Source organism: Mobula birostris, chromosome 3, assembly GCF_030028105.1.
Source record: "Mobula birostris isolate sMobBir1 chromosome 3, sMobBir1.hap1, whole genome shotgun sequence".
In the NCBI taxonomy this organism is placed as follows: domain Eukaryota; kingdom Metazoa; phylum Chordata; class Chondrichthyes; order Myliobatiformes; family Myliobatidae; genus Mobula; species Mobula birostris.
Window position 1 is genome coordinate 2,836,645 of NC_092372.1, and position 17,385 is coordinate 2,854,029.

The 17,385-nt window shown below is 51.8% G+C and overlaps 1 protein-coding gene across 1 annotated transcript in view; it reads left to right on the forward strand.

The window, feature by feature from the left end:
* Positions 1-17,385, forward strand: part of LOC140194866 (diacylglycerol kinase theta) — a 240,220-nt gene that overhangs the window by 163,987 nt on the left and 58,848 nt on the right. The gene's annotated exons all lie outside the window — the stretch shown is intronic.

Consider the following 17,385-nt stretch of genomic DNA (forward strand, 5'->3'; position numbering starts at 1 on the left):
CCACAGTGTGACCCTCCATCAGTACCACCCCTCCCACAGTGTGACCCTCCCTCAGTACCACCCCTCCCACAGTGTGACTCCCTCAGTACCACCCCTCCCACAGTGTGACCCTCCCTCTGTACCACCCCTCCCACAGTGTGACTCCCTCAGTACCACCCCTCCCACAGTGTGACCCTCCCTCGGTACCACCCCTCCCACAGTGTGACCCTCCCTCAGTACCACCCCGCCCACAGTGTGACCCTCCCTCAGTACCACCCCTCCCACAGTGTGACTCTCCCTCAGTACCACCCCGCCCACAGTGTGACCCTCCCTCAGTACCACCCTGCCCACAGTGTGACCCTCCCTCAGTACCACCCCTCCCACAGTGTGACCTTCCCTCTGTACCACCCCTCCCACAGTGTGACTCTCCCTCAGTACCACCCCTCCCACAGTGTGACCCTTCCTCGGTACCACCCCTCCCACAGTGTGACTCCCTCAGTACCACCCCTCCCACAGTGTGACTCTCCCTCAGTACCACCCTGCCCACAGTGTGACCCTCCCTCAGTACCACCCTGCCCACAGTGTGACCCTCCCTCGGTACCACCCCTCCCTCAGTACCATCCCCCCTCAGTGTGACCCTCCCTCAGTACCACCCCTCCCACAGTGTGACTCCCTCAGTACCACGCCTCCCACAGTGTGACTCCCTCAGTACCACCCCTCCCACTGTGTGCCCCTCCCTCAATACCACCCCCCCTCAGTGTGACTCCTCAGTACCACCCCTCCCACAGTGTGACTCCCTCAGTACCACCCCTCCCACAGTGTGACTCCCTCTGTACCACCCCTCCCACTGTGTGCCCCTCCAATACCACCCCGCCTCAGTGTGACTCCTCAGTACCACCCCTCCCACAGTGTGACTCTCCCTCAGTACCACCCCTCCCACAGTGTGACCCTCCCTCAGTACCACCCCTCCCACAGTGTGACCCTCCCTCAATACCGCCCTCCCGCAGTGTGACCCTCCCTCAGTACCACCCCTCCCACAGTGTGACCCTCCATCAGTACCACCCCTCCCACAGTGTGACTCCCTCAGTACCACCCCTCCCACAGTGTGACCCTCCCTCAGTACCACCCCTCCCACCGTGTGACCCTCCCTCGGTACCACCCCTCCCACAGTGTGACCCTCCATCAGTACCACCCCTCCCACAGTGTGACTCCCTCAGTACCACCCCTCCCTCAGTGTGACTCCCTCAGTACCACCCTCCACCCCCACAGTGTGACCCTCCCTCGGTACCACCCCCCCCCCCACAGTGTGACCTTCCCTCTGTACCACCCCCCCTACAGTGTGACCCTCACTCAGTACCACCCCCCACAGTGTGACCCTCCCTCAGTACCACCCGCCCACAGTGTGACTCTCCCTCAGTACCATCCCTCCCTCAGTACCACCCCTCCTACAGTGTGACCCTCCCTCAGTACCACCTCCCACAGTGTGACCCTTCCTCAGTACCACCCCTCCCACAGTGTGACCCTCCCTCAGTACCATCCCTCCCTCAGTGTGACCCTCCCTCAGTACCACCCCTCCCACAGTGTGACCCTCCCTCTGTACCACCCCCCCCCTACAGTGTGACCCTCCCTCGGTACCACCCCTCCCACAGTGTGACCCTCCCTCAGTACCACCCGCCCACAGTGTGACTCTCCCTCAGTACCATCCCTCCCTCAGTACCACCCCTCCTACAGTGTGACCCTCCCTCAGTACCACCTCCCACAGTGTGACCCTTCCTCAGTACCACCCCTCCCACAGTGTGACCCTCCCTCAGTACCATCCCTCCCTCAGTGTGACCCTCCCTCGGTACCACCCCTCCCACAGTGTGACTCTCCCTCAGTACCACCCCTCCCACAGTGTGACTCTCCCTCGGTACCATCCCTCCCTCAGTGTGACCCTCCCTCGGTACCACCCCTCCCACAGTGTGACTCTCCCTCAGTACCACCCCTCCCACAGTGTGACTCTCCCTCGGTACCACCCCTCCCACAGTGTGACCCTCCCTCGGTACCACCCCCCCTCAGTGTGACTTCCTCGGTACCACCACCCCTCAGTGTGACTCCCTCGGTACCACCCCTCCCACAGTGTGACCCTCCCTCAGTGCCACCCCTCCCACAGTGTGACTCCCTCAGTACCACCCCTCCCACAGTGTGACCCTCCCTCAGTACCACCCCCCCTCAGTGTGACCCTCCCTCAGTACCACCCCTCCCACAGTGTGACCCTCCCTCAGTACCACCCCTCCCACAGTGTGACCCTCCCTCAATACTGCCCTCCCGCAGTGTGACCCTCCCTCAGTACCACCCCTCCTCAGTGTGACCCTCCTTCAGTACCACCCCTCCCACAGTGTGACCCTCCATCAGTACCACCCCTCCCACAGTGTGACTCCCTCAGTACCACCCCTCCCACAGTGTGACCCTCCATCAGTACCACCCCTCCCACAGTGTGACCCTCCCTCAGTACCACCCCTCCCACAGTGTGACCCTCCCTCAGTACCACCCCTCCCACAGTGTGACTCCCTCAGTACCACCCCTCCCACAGTGTGACCCTCCCTCTGTACCACCCCTCCCACAGTGTGACTCCCTCAGTACCACCCCTCCCACAGTGTGACCCTCCCTCGGTACCACCCCTCCCACAGTGTGATCCTCCCTCAGTACCACCCCGCCCACAGTGTGACCCTCCCTCAGTACCACCCCTCCCACAGTGTGACTCTCCCTCAGTACCACCCCGCCCACAGTGTGACCCTCCCTCAGTACCACCCTGCCCACAGTGTGACCCTCCCTCAGTACCACCCCTCCTACAGTGTGACCTTCCCTCTGTACCACCCCTCCCACAGTGTGACTCTCCCTCAGTACCACCCCGCCCACAGTGTGACCCTCCCTCAGTACCACCCCGCCCACAGTGTGACCCTCCCTCAGTACCACCCTGCCCACAGTGTGACCCTCCCTCGGTACCACCCCTCCCTCAGTACCATCCCCCCTCAGTGTGACCCTCCCTCAGTACCACCCCTCCCACAGTGTGACTCCCTCAGTACCACGCCTCCCACAGTGTGACTCCCTCAGTACCACCCCTCCCACTGTGTGCCCCTCCCTCAATACCACCCCTCCCACAGTGTGACTCCCTCTGTACCACCCCTCCCACTGTGTGCCCCTCCAATACCACCCCGCCTCAGTGTGACTCCTCAGTACCACCCCTCCCACAGTGTGACTCTCCCTCAGTACCACCCCTCCCACAGTGTGACCCTCCCTCAGTACCACCCCTCCCACAGTGTGACCCTCCCTCAGTACCACCCCTCCCACAGTGTGACCCTCCCTCAATACCGCCCTCCCGCAGTGTGACCCTCCCTCAGTACCACCCCTCCCACAGTGTGACCCTCCATCAGTACCACCCCTCCCACAGTGTGACTCCCTCAGTACCACCCCTCCCACAGTGTGACCCTCCCTCAGTACCATCCCTCCCTCAGTGTGACCCTCCCTCAGTACCACCCCTCCCACAGTGTGACCCTCCCTCTGTACCACCCCCCCCCTACAGTGTGACCCTCCCTCGGTACCACCCCTCCCACAGTGTGACCCTCCATCAGTACCACCCCTCCCACAGTGTGACTCCCTCAGTACCACCCCTCCCTCAGTGTGACTCCCTCAGTACCACCCTCCACCCCCACAGTGTGACCCTCCCTCGGTACCACCCCCCCCCCACAGTGTGACCTTCCCTCTGTACCACCCCCCCTACAGTGTGACCCTCACTCAGTACCACCCCCCACAGTGTGACCCTCCCTCAGTACCACCCGCCCACAGTGTGACTCTCCCTCAGTACCATCCCTCCCTCAGTACCACCCCTCCTACAGTGTGACCCTCCCTCAGTACCACCTCCCACAGTGTGACCCTTCCTCAGTACCACCCCTCCCACAGTGTGACCCTCCCTCAGTACCATCCCTCCCTCAGTGTGACCCTCCCTCAGTACCACCCCTCCCACAGTGTGACCCTCCCTCTGTACCACCCCCCCCTACAGTGTGACCCTCCCTCGGTACCACCCCTCCCACAGTGTGACCCTCCCTCAGTACCACCCGCCCACAGTGTGACTCTCCCTCAGTACCATCCCTCCCTCAGTACCACCCCTCCTACAGTGTGACCCTCCCTCAGTACCACCTCCCACAGTGTGACCCTTCCTCAGTACCACCCCTCCCACAGTGTGACCCTCCCTCAGTACCATCCCTCCCTCAGTGTGACCCTCCCTCGGTACCACCCCTCCCACAGTGTGACTCTCCCTCAGTACCACCCCTCCCACAGTGTGACTCTCCCTCGGTACCATCCCTCCCTCAGTGTGACCCTCCCTCGGTACCACCCCTCCCACAGTGTGACTCTCCCTCAGTACCACCCCTCCCACAGTGTGACTCTCCCTCGGTACCACCCCTCCCACAGTGTGACCCTCCCTCGGTACCACCCCCCCTCAGTGTGACTTCCTCGGTACCACCGCCCCTCAGTGTGACTCCCTCGGTACCACCCCTCCCACAGTGTGACCCTCCCTCAGTGCCACCCCTCCCACAGTGTGACTCCCTCAGTACCACCCCTCCCACAGTGTGACCCTCCCTCAGTACCACCCCCCCTCAGTGTGACCCTCCCTCAGTACCACCCCTCCCACAGTGTGACCCTCCCTCAGTACCACCCCTCCCACAGTGTGACCCTCCCTCAATACTGCCCTCCCGCAGTGTGACCCTCCCTCAGTACCACCCCTCCTCAGTGTGACCCTCCTTCAGTACCACCCCTCCCACAGTGTGACCCTCCATCAGTACCACCCCTCCCACAGTGTGACTCCCTCAGTACCACCCCTCCCACAGTGTGACCCTCCATCAGTACCACCCCTCCCACAGTGTGACCCTCCCTCAGTACCACCCCTCCCACAGTGTGACCCTCCCTCAGTACCACCCCTCCCACAGTGTGACTCCCTCAGTACCACCCCTCCCACAGTGTGACCCTCCCTCTGTACCACCCCTCCCACAGTGTGACTCCCTCAGTACCACCCCTCCCACAGTGTGACCCTCCCTCGGTACCACCCCTCCCACAGTGTGATCCTCCCTCAGTACCACCCCGCCCACAGTGTGACCCTCCCTCAGTACCACCCCTCCCACAGTGTGACTCTCCCTCAGTACCACCCCGCCCACAGTGTGACCCTCCCTCAGTACCACCCTGCCCACAGTGTGACCCTCCCTCAGTACCACCCCTCCTACAGTGTGACCTTCCCTCTGTACCACCCCTCCCACAGTGTGACTCTCCCTCAGTACCACCCCGCCCACAGTGTGACCCTCCCTCAGTACCACCCCGCCCACAGTGTGACCCTCCCTCAGTACCACCCTGCCCACAGTGTGACCCTCCCTCAGTACCACCCCTCCCACAGTGTGACCTTCCCTCTGTACCACCCCTCCCACAGTGTGACTCTTCCTCAGTACCACCCCTCCCACAGTGTGACCCTTCCTCGGTACCACCCCTCCCACAGTGTGACTCCCTCAGTACCACCCCTCCCACAGTGTGACTCTCCCTCAGTACCACCCTGCCCACAGTGTGACCCTCCCTCAGTACCACCCTGCCCACAGTGTGACCCTCCTTCGGTACCACCCTGCCCACAGTGTGACCCTCCCTCGGTACCACCCCTCCCTCAGTACCATCCCCCCTCAGTGTGACCCTCCCTCAGTACCACCCCTCCCACAGTGTGACTCCCTCAGTACCACGCCTCCCACAGTGTGACTCCCTCAGTACCACCCCTCCCACTGTGTGCCCCTCCCTCAATACCACCCCCCCTCAGTGTGACTCCTCAGTACCACCCCTCCCACAGTGTGACTCCCTCAGTACCACCCCTCCCACAGTGTGACTCCCTCTGTACCACCCCTCCCACTGTGTGCCCCTCCCTCAGTACCACCCCTCCCACTGTGTGCCCCTCCAATACCACCCCGCCTCAGTGTGACTCCTCAGTACCACCCCTCCCACAGTGTGACTCTCTCAGTACCACCCCTCCCACAGTGTGACTCCCTCAGTACCACCCCTCCCACAGTGTGACTCTCCCTCAGTACCACCCCTCCCACAGTGTGACCCTCCCTCAGTACCACCCCTCCCACAGTGTGACCCTCCCTCAGTACCACCCCTCCCACCGTGTGACCCTCCCTCGGTACCACCCCTCCCACAGTGTGACTCCCTCGGTACCACCCCTCCCACAGTGTGACCCCCCCCCTCAGTACCACCCCCCCACAGTGTGACCCTCCCTCGGTACCACCCCACCTACAGTGTGACCCTCCCTCGGTACCACCGCTCCCACAGTGTGACTCCCTCAGTACCACCCCTCGTACAGTGTGACCCTCCCTCAGTACCACCCGCCACAGTGTGACTCCCTTAGTACCACCCCCTCTCAGTGTGACCCTCCCTCAGTACCACCCCTCCCACAGTGTGACTCCTTCAGTACCATCCCTCCCACAGTGTGACCCTCCCTCAGTACCACCCCCCCACAGTGTGACTCGCTCAGTACCACCCCTCCCACAGTGTGACCCTCCTTCAGTACCACCCCTCCCACAGTGTGACTCCCTCAGTACCACCCCCCCTCAGTGTGACTCCCTCAGTACCACCCCTCCCACAGTGTGACTCCCTCGGTACCACCCCTCCCACAGTGTGACCCTTCCTTGGTACCACCCCTCCCACAGTGTGACTCCCTCGGTACCACCCCTCCCACAGTGTGACCCTTCCTTGGTACCACCCCTCCCACAGTGTGACCCTCCCTTGGTACCACCCCTCCCACAGTGTGACCCTCCCTCAGGGTTGCTGCTTCCACTGCGCTCTCTCGGGAGCACGCCGACCGCGTAGTGGCGCTCTATAACACCCTATTTGTGTTTTTGCTCCAGTCTTAGCAACTGGAAATCAAAGAGCAATTTTAACAAAATTCAGGGATACAGCTGTATTAACTATTTTGCTTTCAGCAAATATATTTGCTGATGATTCTACAGAAACCTGACGTGTAATTGCGAATGGTGAAATTTACTGTGCTGGGGGAGGCGGCCCATTTTTTATTGCGATAATCCAGTGCTGAAATATATTTTATGCGTGATGAGAGTCGAACCAAAATGAACTTCTTTTACCATGAGAAGTCGCACAAAGAGAGTGGTACGTTAATGAGGTAACCTCATGATCTCGGTACAGCACAGATTCTTTGCAGCATTACTGCTGTGTCCTCGTATTGATGTATTGAAGAAAGCCTCACCGTTATTTTGCATGGAAGCAGCCAGAGCAACGAGATGGTTCTGACCATTGGTCTGTTTGTGTCTTGTCTGAATGTAAAGAAAAGGAATGGATGGTGTCCTGTGTATTGGGTTGTCGTGTTCTGTGTTCTATATAAAATCATAAGACACAAGAGCAGAATTAGGCCATTTGGCTCATCAAGTCTGCTCTGCCATTTCACCATGGCTGATACATTTCCCTCTCAGCTCCAGTTTTCTGCCTTCTCCCCGTATCCCTTCATGCCCTGACTAATCATGAAACTATCAACCTTTGCCTTAAATATTGTCAGTGGCTCGTGGCTACAAACCCCACCGCTCTCTGGCTAAGTAAATTCCTTCTCATCTCTGTTCTAAATGGATGCCCCCTTTATTTTGAGGCTGTGCCCTCTGGTCTTGGACTTCTCCACCATTGTAAGCTTACTCTCCACATCCACCCAATTGAGGCCTTTCAATATTCTATCGGTTTCAATGAGATCCCACCTTATTCTTCAGAATCTTACAGGCCCAGAGCCTCCCAGCGCTGTTCATATAGTATGCCTTCCAGTTCCAGAATCATTTCATGGAATCTCCTTTGAACCCTCTCCAATGTCAGCACATCCTTTCTTTGATAATGGGACCGAACTGCTCACAATACTCCAAGTGAGGCCTTGCCAGTGCTTTATAAAGTCTCAACATTATATCCTTGCTTCTATATTCTGGTCCTCTTGAAATGAAAGCTAACACTGTATTTGCCTTCCTCATAACCAGCTCAACCTGCAAATTAACCTTTAGAGAATCCTGGACAGAACTCCCAAGTCCCTTTTGCATCTCAGATTTTTGAATTTCTCTCCATTTGGAAAATATTCTACCTTTTTGTTTCTTCTACCAAAGTGCATGACCATACACTTCCCAACACTATTCCATCTGCCACTTCTTTGCCCTTTCTCCTAATTTAAGTCCTTCTGTAGCTTGTCTGCTTCCTCAACATTACCTGCCCCTCCACCTGTCTTCATATTGTCCACAAACCTGGCCGGAAAGCCATTAATTCCTTCATCCAAATCATTGAGATATATGGTGAAAAGAATCGGTCCCAATACCGACCCCTGTGGAACACCACTCATCACCAGCAGCCAGACAGTTCCCACTCTTTGCCTCCTGCCATTTAGCCAGTATCTTCCTTGTAACACCCAGGGCTCTTAACTTGTAAAGCAGCCTCATGTGTGGCACCTTGTCAAAGGCCTTCTGAAAATCCAAGTACACAATATCCACGTACACAATATCCACCAATTCTCCTTTTGTCTGTCCTGCTTGTTATTTCCTCAGAGAATTGCAATAGATTTTCAGGTAAGATTTTCCCTTGAGGAAACCATGCCGTCTACGGATCATGTTGCCTCCAAGTACCCTGAGATCTCATCCTTAATAATCGACTCCAACATCTTTCCAAACACTGAGGTCAGACTAACAGGCCGAAGTGTTTGAGCTGCTCCGTTAAATAGCATTGTGGGAGAGATCAGAAAGGGAGACTGTGTTTTGATCAATGACCTCATCATGCCTCTCCATCAGCTTAACGTGCAATGTGACTGTTCAAACTTGTGCGCTATTTGAAGTGGTAGGTTGTGTCATTGCAGAGAGTGGAACTGAGGCAGACCAGTTGAACGGACAAGTTGAAAGAGATGAGCAGACTAGATCATGTGAGAGGAATAGTGAGAAGATACGGTCACATTCCTGACGTGGCTTGCAAACAGAAACGTTGTCGGTGTCAGGAGGGGGGTCACTCACAGCAAGACGTACAACTCGTGTGGTTGTTCCAGTGGACTTTATGCACAGAGAGATGAAGCAGACATGGGCCTGTTTAGAGTCATAGAATTACAGTACAGCACAGAAACAGGCCCTTTGGCCCATCTAGTCCATGCCAAAACCATTTAAGCTGCCTACTCCCATTGACCTGCACTGGGACCATACCCCTCCGTATCCCTACTATCCATGCAGTTATCCAAACTTCTCTTAAATGTCAAAATTGAGCTCACATGCACCACATGCTGGAAGCTCATTCCACACTCTCACCACCCTCTGTGTGAAGAAGTTTCCCCTAATACTCACTTTAAACTTCTCACCTTTCTCACTTAACCCATGACGTCAATTTGTAGTCCCACCCAACGTCAGTGGAAATGGCCAGCTTACATTAACCCTATATATACCCCTCAAAATGTTGTATCCCTTTATCAAATCTCCTCTCAGTCTTCTATAGCCTAAAGAGTACTAGACTAACCTATTCAATCTTTCCTTATAATTCAGGTCCTCCAGACCCAGAAACATCCTTGTAAATTTTCTCTGCACTCTTTCATCCTTGTTTACATCTTTCCTGTAGGTAGGTAACCAAAACTGCATGCAATACTCCAAATTGGGCCTCGCCAATGTCTTATACAACTTCAACATAACATCCCATCTCCTGTACTCAATACATGGATTTATGAAGGCCAAAGTGCCAAAAGCTTTCTTTATGATCCTGTTTACCTGTGACACCACTTTCAAAGAACTGTGGACCTGTATTTCCAGATCCCTTTGTTCTACCACACTCCTCCGTGCCCTGCCGTTCATGACCTACCCTGGTTGGCCCTACCAAAGTGCAGAACCTTGCACTTGTTTGCATGAAATTCCATCTGCCATTTTCAGCTCATTTTTCCAGCTGATGCAGATCCTTGTGCAAGCCATGATAGTCTTCCTCACTGTCCACTACATCCCCAATCCCGGTGTCATCCGCAAATTTGTTGATCCAGTTAACTATGTTATCATCCAAATAAAAGGTTTCAAAGGTACATTTAATGTCAGAGAAATGTATACAATATCCATCCTGAAATGCTTTTTCTTCCCAACCATCCACAAAAACAGAGTGACCCAAAGAATGAATGACAGTTAAATGTTAGAACCCCAAAGCCCCCCCCCAGTTCCCCCCTCCCACACGTAAGCAGCAAAGCAATGATCCCCCTCCCCGACCAACAAAAAAAAGCATCGGTACCCTCCACCGAGCACACAAGCGTGCAGCAAAGCAGGAATAAAGATACAGACTTGCAGTACCCCAAAGACAACTCATTCACCCGGTAATTCGACATACCTGAGGCGCTCTCTCTCCCCCTAATAAGGGGAAAGAGATGTCTCCGTTTCACAGTGAGAGGGGAGACATAATAAACAACTCACTGATTATGATGTTAAAAGTCAGTAGAGTTGCTTTCTCTGAGCTGTGTGCCCAAAGAACTCGGGTCTCTGGGCACACAGCCAGCAGCCAGCTTGCTGCTTTCGATCTTCTGTCTCCCACGACGCACCGATTTTCTGCAGAAACACTGACCTTCGGTACACCCCCTCCAGAGCCACAAAATCCCGGAACTCCGAAGGCGAGCTAATCTAGGCATATAGAATAACGGCCATCATTGATATAGATGACAAACTAACAAAGGACCCAGCACTGATCCCGGCAGCATACCACCAGTCACAAGCCTCCAGTCAGAGAGGCAACCCTCTACTACCACTCTCTGGCTTCTCCCACAAAGCCAAAGTCTAATCCAATTTAATACCTCATCCTGAATGCTGAGTGACTGAACCTTCCTGACCAGCCTCCCATGCGGGACCTTGTCAAATTCCGTAATACACAATATGGGTAAAGGATCTCATCTCTTGAAATGCTCTGTATTGTGGTAGTCCACAGTTGGGGAGACACAGCAGAGTTCAAGTCCATTAAAGCTGGTATGTGAATTGGGAAATCCGATCAACCAGTTGTAATCGTTCCAGTGACTCCAGAAATGCGTGAGTTTCTGGGAAAAATGAGGAAGGTGCAGGATAGATGTATTCCAAAAACAAAGAAATACTCAAATGGCGAAATAGTACAACCATGGCTGACAAGGAAAGTCAATGCTAATTATAACCCTCGGTTTGGCTAGCGGCTTAATCTAGGGAAAGTCAGCCCCCGGCCCTGCCAAATTTAAGAAATCTTGTTTGGGTGGATGCTGCGTGATGTGTTCCTCTGTTACAAATCAGTACCATGAAGTAACAAACAATACACAATATGTGATTAAACGATTGGGCTTTATAATTCTTAATTTGACTATACGGTTAGTAAAGAAACAAAAATAAGAAAAGGGCCTCTTCTCATGAAACAGTCTAATGCACAACTTTAGAGCTCACGGTTCCGTCCATTTGTTTCCTGTCGACCTCCTCCGAACGTAGCCGACCCTCGGACCCTCGCTCCAAGTTCACTCCGTCCGGCGGTCTGCCAGCTCTCTCCGTTTGTGTCTTCTCTCCTCATCTCTCCCCGACAAAAAACGCGAAATCCCTGCTCCCAGACCCACAAGAAAGATCAACATGCCTCTCATTGAGCACACATTCCAAAGCCCCGTTATCTCCAGTCATAACCCAAACATTGCTGCTACAGAGAAACCATTACTTCAGCAGTGAAACATTACAGAGAGGCCATTACATTAGCAGTGAAACATTACAGAGAAACCATTACCTCAGCAGTGAAACATTACAGAGAGGCCATTACATTAGCAGTGAAACATTACAGCGCGTTACATAATGTAAAAAGAAAAGAGAGGGCACATAACAAGGCAAAAATTTGCGGGAAGATCGAGGATTGGGAAGCTTTTAAAAACCTACAGAGAGCAACTAGAAGAATTATTAGGAGAGAAAAGATGAAATATGAAAGCAAGCCAGCAAGCAATATCGAAGTGGAGAGTAAAAGCTTTTCAAAAGTTTCAAAGGTTTTAAAGGTATATTTAATGTCAGAGAAATGTACACCCTGAAATTCTTTTTCTTTGCAACCATCCACAAAAACGGAGTGCCCCAAAAAATGAATGACAATAAAATATCAGAACCTCAAAGCCCCCCTCAGCTCCTCCCACCCATGCGTAAGCAGCAGCAAAGCTTTTTCAAGTAAAAAATATAAGGAAGATGAAAGTGGATATAGATTGCTCGAAAATGAGGCTGAAGAAATAATAACAGGGACAAGGAGATGGCAGATGAACTAAATGAATAATTTGCATCATGCTTAAACAGAGAAACATAGAAATCTACAGCACATTACAGGCCTTTCAGCCCACAATGTTATGCCGACTACGTAACCTACTCTAGAAACCACATAGAATCTCCCGACTGCAGAGCCCTCTATTTTTCGAAGCTCCGTGTACCTATTTAAGAGTCTCTTAAAGGGCACAGTTGTATCTGCCTCTACCAGTGTCACTGCCAGTGATGTCCACCCACCCACCAATCTCTGTGTGGAAAAACTTACTTCTGACATCCCCTTCTTCCTACTTTCAAGCACCTTAAAACTATGACCTCTCATGTTAGCCATTTCAGCCTCGGAAAGAAAGCCTCTGGCTATCCACACGATCAATGCCTCTCATTTATACACCTCTATCAGGTCACCTCTCATCCTCCGTCGCTCCAAGAAGAAAAGGCCAAGTTCACTCACCCTATTCTCATTAGGCATGCTCTCCAATCCAGGCAACATCCTTGTAAATCTCCTCTGCACTCTCTCTACAGTATCCACATCTTTCCTGTAGTGAGGTGACCAGAACTGAACACAGTACTCCAAGTGGGGTCTAACTAAGGTCTTATATAGCTATAACGGCTCTTGAACTCAATCCCACGATTGATGAAGGCTAACACACCCTACACCTTGTTAACAATACTGTTAACCTGCTCACCAGCTTTGAGTGAACTATGGACACAGACCAAGATCTCGCTGATCCTCCACACTGCCATGAGTCTTACCATTAATATTATATTATATCTTCAAACTTGACCTACTGAAATCAACCATTTCCCACTCATCTGGGTTGAACTCCATTTGCCACTTTACACTTCAGTTCTGCACCCTATTGGTGTCCCACTGTAACCTCTGACAGCCCTCCAGACTATCCACAACACCCCCAACCTTTGTGTCAACAGCAAGCTTACTAACCCACCCTTCTACTTCCTCATCCAGGTCATTTATAAAAATAATGAAGAGGAGGGGTCCCAGAACAGATCCCTGTGGAACACCACTGGTCACCAACCTCCATGCAGAATACAAACCACCTGTAACCACCCTTTACCTTCTGCAGACAAGCCAATTCTGGATCCACAAAGCAAGGACTTGGGTCCATGCCTCATTATTTTCTGAATAAGCCTCACATGGGGAACCTTATCAAATGCCTTACTGAAATCCATATACACTATATCCTCTGCTCTACCATCATCAATGTGTTTTGTTACATCCTCAAAATATTCAAGGCTCATAAAGCACAACCTGCCCTTGACAAAGCCATGCTGACTATCCCTCATCAGATTATGTCTCTCCAAATGCTAATAAAACCTGTTTCTCAGGATCTTCAACAACTTGCCCACCACTGAAGTAAGACTCACTGGTTTATAATTTCTTGGGTTATTGCTACTCCCTTTCTTGAACAAGGGAATAACAGTTGCAGCCGTCCAATCCTCTGGTATCTCTCCTGTCCCTGCAAAGGTCATCACCAGAGGCTCAGCAATCTCCTCCCTCATTCCCTACAATAACCTGGTCATCTGGTCCAAGCGACTTATCTAACTTAATACCTTTCAAAAACTCCAGCACAACCTCTTTCTTAATGTCTATACTCTCAAGCTTTTCAGTGTGCTGTAAGTCATCCCCACAATTGCCAAGGTCCTTTTCACTGGTGAATACTGAAGCAAAGTATTCATGAAGTACCTCCTCTACATCCTCCGGCCCCATGCACATGTTTCCACTCTCACTCCTGACTGGTCCTATTCTCACACAGCTCGTCCTGTTGCTCTTCACATACCTGTAGAATGCCTTGGGGTTTTCCTTAATCCTGCTCACCAAGGGCTTCTCATGGCCGCTTCTTGCTCCCCTAATTCCATTCTTGAACTCCTCCCTGGCATCCTTGTACTTTTCTGGAGCTCTAACAGTACCTAATTTCTTGAACCTTTTGTAAGTTGTTCTTTTCTTCTTAACTAGATTTTCTGCATACTTTGTACACCATGGTTCTTTAACCCTACCATCCTTTCCCTGCCTCAATGCAACATACCAATGCAGAATGCCTTGCAAATGTTCCCTGAACATTTGCCACATTCCTGCCGTGCATTTCCCTGAGAACATCTGCTCCAAATTTATGTTCCCAAGTTCCTGCCTGATAGCATCATATTTCCCCCTACCCCAATTAAATGTTTTCTCAACTTGTCTGCTCCTTTCCCTCTCCAGCGCTATGGTAAAGGAGGCAGAGTTGTGATCACTACCTCCAAAGTGTTCTCCCACTGAGAGATCTGACACCTGACCAGGTACATTTCCCAATACCAGATCAAGTACAGCCTCTTCTGTAGTTGGCTTATCTACATATTGTGCCAAGAAACCTTCCTGAACACACCTAACAAACTCTACCATCGAAACTCCTTGCTCTAAGGAGATGCCAATCAACATTAGGAAGGTTAAAACCACCTATCACAGCAACCCTATTATTATTGCACTGTACCAGGATCTGCCTCCCTATCTGCTCCTCAATGTCTCTGATACTATTGGGTGGTCTTTAAAAACACCCAGTAGAGTTATTGCCCTCTTCCTGTTTCTGGCTTTCACTCGCACTGACTCAGTAGACAATCCCTCCATGACTTCCTCCCTTTCTGCAGCCGTGATACTGTTGCTGATTATCAATGCCACTCCCCCACCTCTTTTGCCTTCCTCCCGGTCCGTTTTGAAACATTGAAAGCCCAGAACACTCAGCAGCCATTCTTGCCCCTGAGTAATTCGAGTCTCTGTAATGGCCACAGTGTCATAGTTCCACGTATTGATCCATGCCATAAGTGCGTCCACCTTGTTTAAAATACTCCTTACATTGAAATAGAGACATCTCAAACCGTCTGCCTGAGTGTATCCTTCCTTACAAACTCTCTAAAAGCTGTCTCTACTTTGCACCAACCGCCCCATCCTGTGCCTCTTCACTTCGGTTCCTGCCCCCTGCAAATCTAGTTTAAACCTTCACCAATACCATTAGCAAACCTCCCTCCCAGGATATTGGTTTCCCTCCAGTTCAGGTGCAACCCGTCCCACTTGTACAGGTCACCCCTTCCCTAGAAAATATTCCAATGATCCAAGAACTTGAAACCCTGTCCCCTGCACCATCTTCCCAGCCACTCCTTCATCTGCGATATCTTCCTGTTCCGACCTTCGCAAGCTCATGGCACTGGGAGTAATCTGGAGATTACCACCTTTGAGGTCCTGCTCTTCAGCGTCCTTACTAACTCCCTGAACTCACTTCTACCCCTCTCTTGCCTGTGTCATTGATATCAACGTGTACCATGACCTCTGGCTGTTCACACTCCCCTTCAAAAATATTATGCAACCGCTCAGAGACATCCTGGACCCTAGGACTCAGGGGGCAACACACTATCCTGGTGTCTCTTTTCTGCCACAGAATCTCCTGCCTCTCCCCCTAACTATTGAGTCCCCTATGACTATTGTTATGCCTGACTTCACCCTACCCTTCTGAAGCTCAGAGCCGACCACAGTGCTATTGGCCTGGCTGTGGAGGACACCAGCAGGGTGCCAGATGTTGAAGGGTGTGAGGGAAGAGACGTGGGTACAGGTACTATTACAAGAGACAAGGTGCACAGAAAGCTGAAAGACCTAAGGGTACATAATTCACCCAGACCAAATGAACTGCACCCTACGATTCTGAAAGACGTAGCGGTAGAGACTGTGGAGGCATTGGTAACGATCTTTCAAAAATCATTGAACTCTGGCATGGTACCAGAGGATTGGAAAATTGCAAAGTCACTCCACTCTTTCTGCTTCTAAGTGGAAAGGAAAATGGGGAGAAAATCCAGGAACCTGAGATGCAGAGGAACTTGGGAGTCTATGTGTACAACACCCTGAAGGTAACTTGCATGTGGAGTTGGTGACGAGGAAGGCAATTGCATTGTTCGCATTCATTACAAGAGTTCTTCAATACAAGAGCAGGGATGTGATGCTGAATCTCTATAAGGCACCAGTGAGGCCTCATGTTGAGTATTGTGAACAGTTTTGGGCTCCTCGTCTCAGGAAACAATGAACTGGCATTGGAGAGGGTTCAAAAGAGATTCACAAGGAGGATTCTAGGAATGAAAGGGTGATGAGGAATATTTGATGGCTCTGGGTCTGTACTCGCTGGAATTTAGAAGGATTGGGGTGGGGGGGAATCTCATTGAAACTTTTGTGACAGGGTAGTTGTGGAAAGGATATTTCCCATGCTAGGGGAGGCTAGGACAAGGGGGCACAGCCTCAGGATCGAGGGGTGTCCATTCGAAACAGAGATGCGGAAAAATTTCTTTAGCCAGAGAGTGATGACTTTGTGGAATTTGTTAACCACAGGCAGCTGTGGACGCCAGGTCATTGGGTATATTTAAGACAGAGATTGATAGGTCATGATTGGACATGGGGTCAAAGGCTATGGGGCTGGTGGGGGGGGGCCGGAGGATCAGCTATGATTGAATGGCGGAGCAGACTCAATGGGCCAAGTGGCCTAATTTTGCTAGTCTTTCTTATGGTCTTATATTGCAAATAGAAAGCATAACAAGTAGTGAGGTCGTGTTGATGTCCATTCAGAAATCTGATGGTGGTGGGAAGAGGCTGTTCCTGAAATGCTGGCTGTCTGGCTTCAGGATTCTGTACCACCCCTTTGATAGTAGAAATGAGAAGAGGGCATGTCCTAGGTAATGGAGGGTCCTTAATGATGGATGTTGCCGTTTTGAGTCATCACCTGCTGGGGAAGTGTCGATGATGGAGTTAGATGAATTTACAACTTTGTGCAGCTTTTTCAATCCAGGGCAGTGGCCCCTCCATTCCAGTTAGAATGCTCTCCATGGTACATCTGTAGAAACCTGTGAGTGTCTTTGGTGACATACTCAGTCTTCTCAAACTCCTGATGAAATATAGCTGCTGTCGTGCCCGTGACATTAAACATTAAAGGAACTAGAATAGGTATGTTGCAGGGCTTTCATTGTGAAATTTTTCATTGATAATCGTTTTTTGAGGAAAAAGTAAGCAAGTACAATCCAGGGAATAAAAAGAAATTTTCTCCTTTAGTTAAATTATCTGTGAGCAAGTTTACAATTTGATTTTAAGTTGAAATTGTTTAAAGAAGTG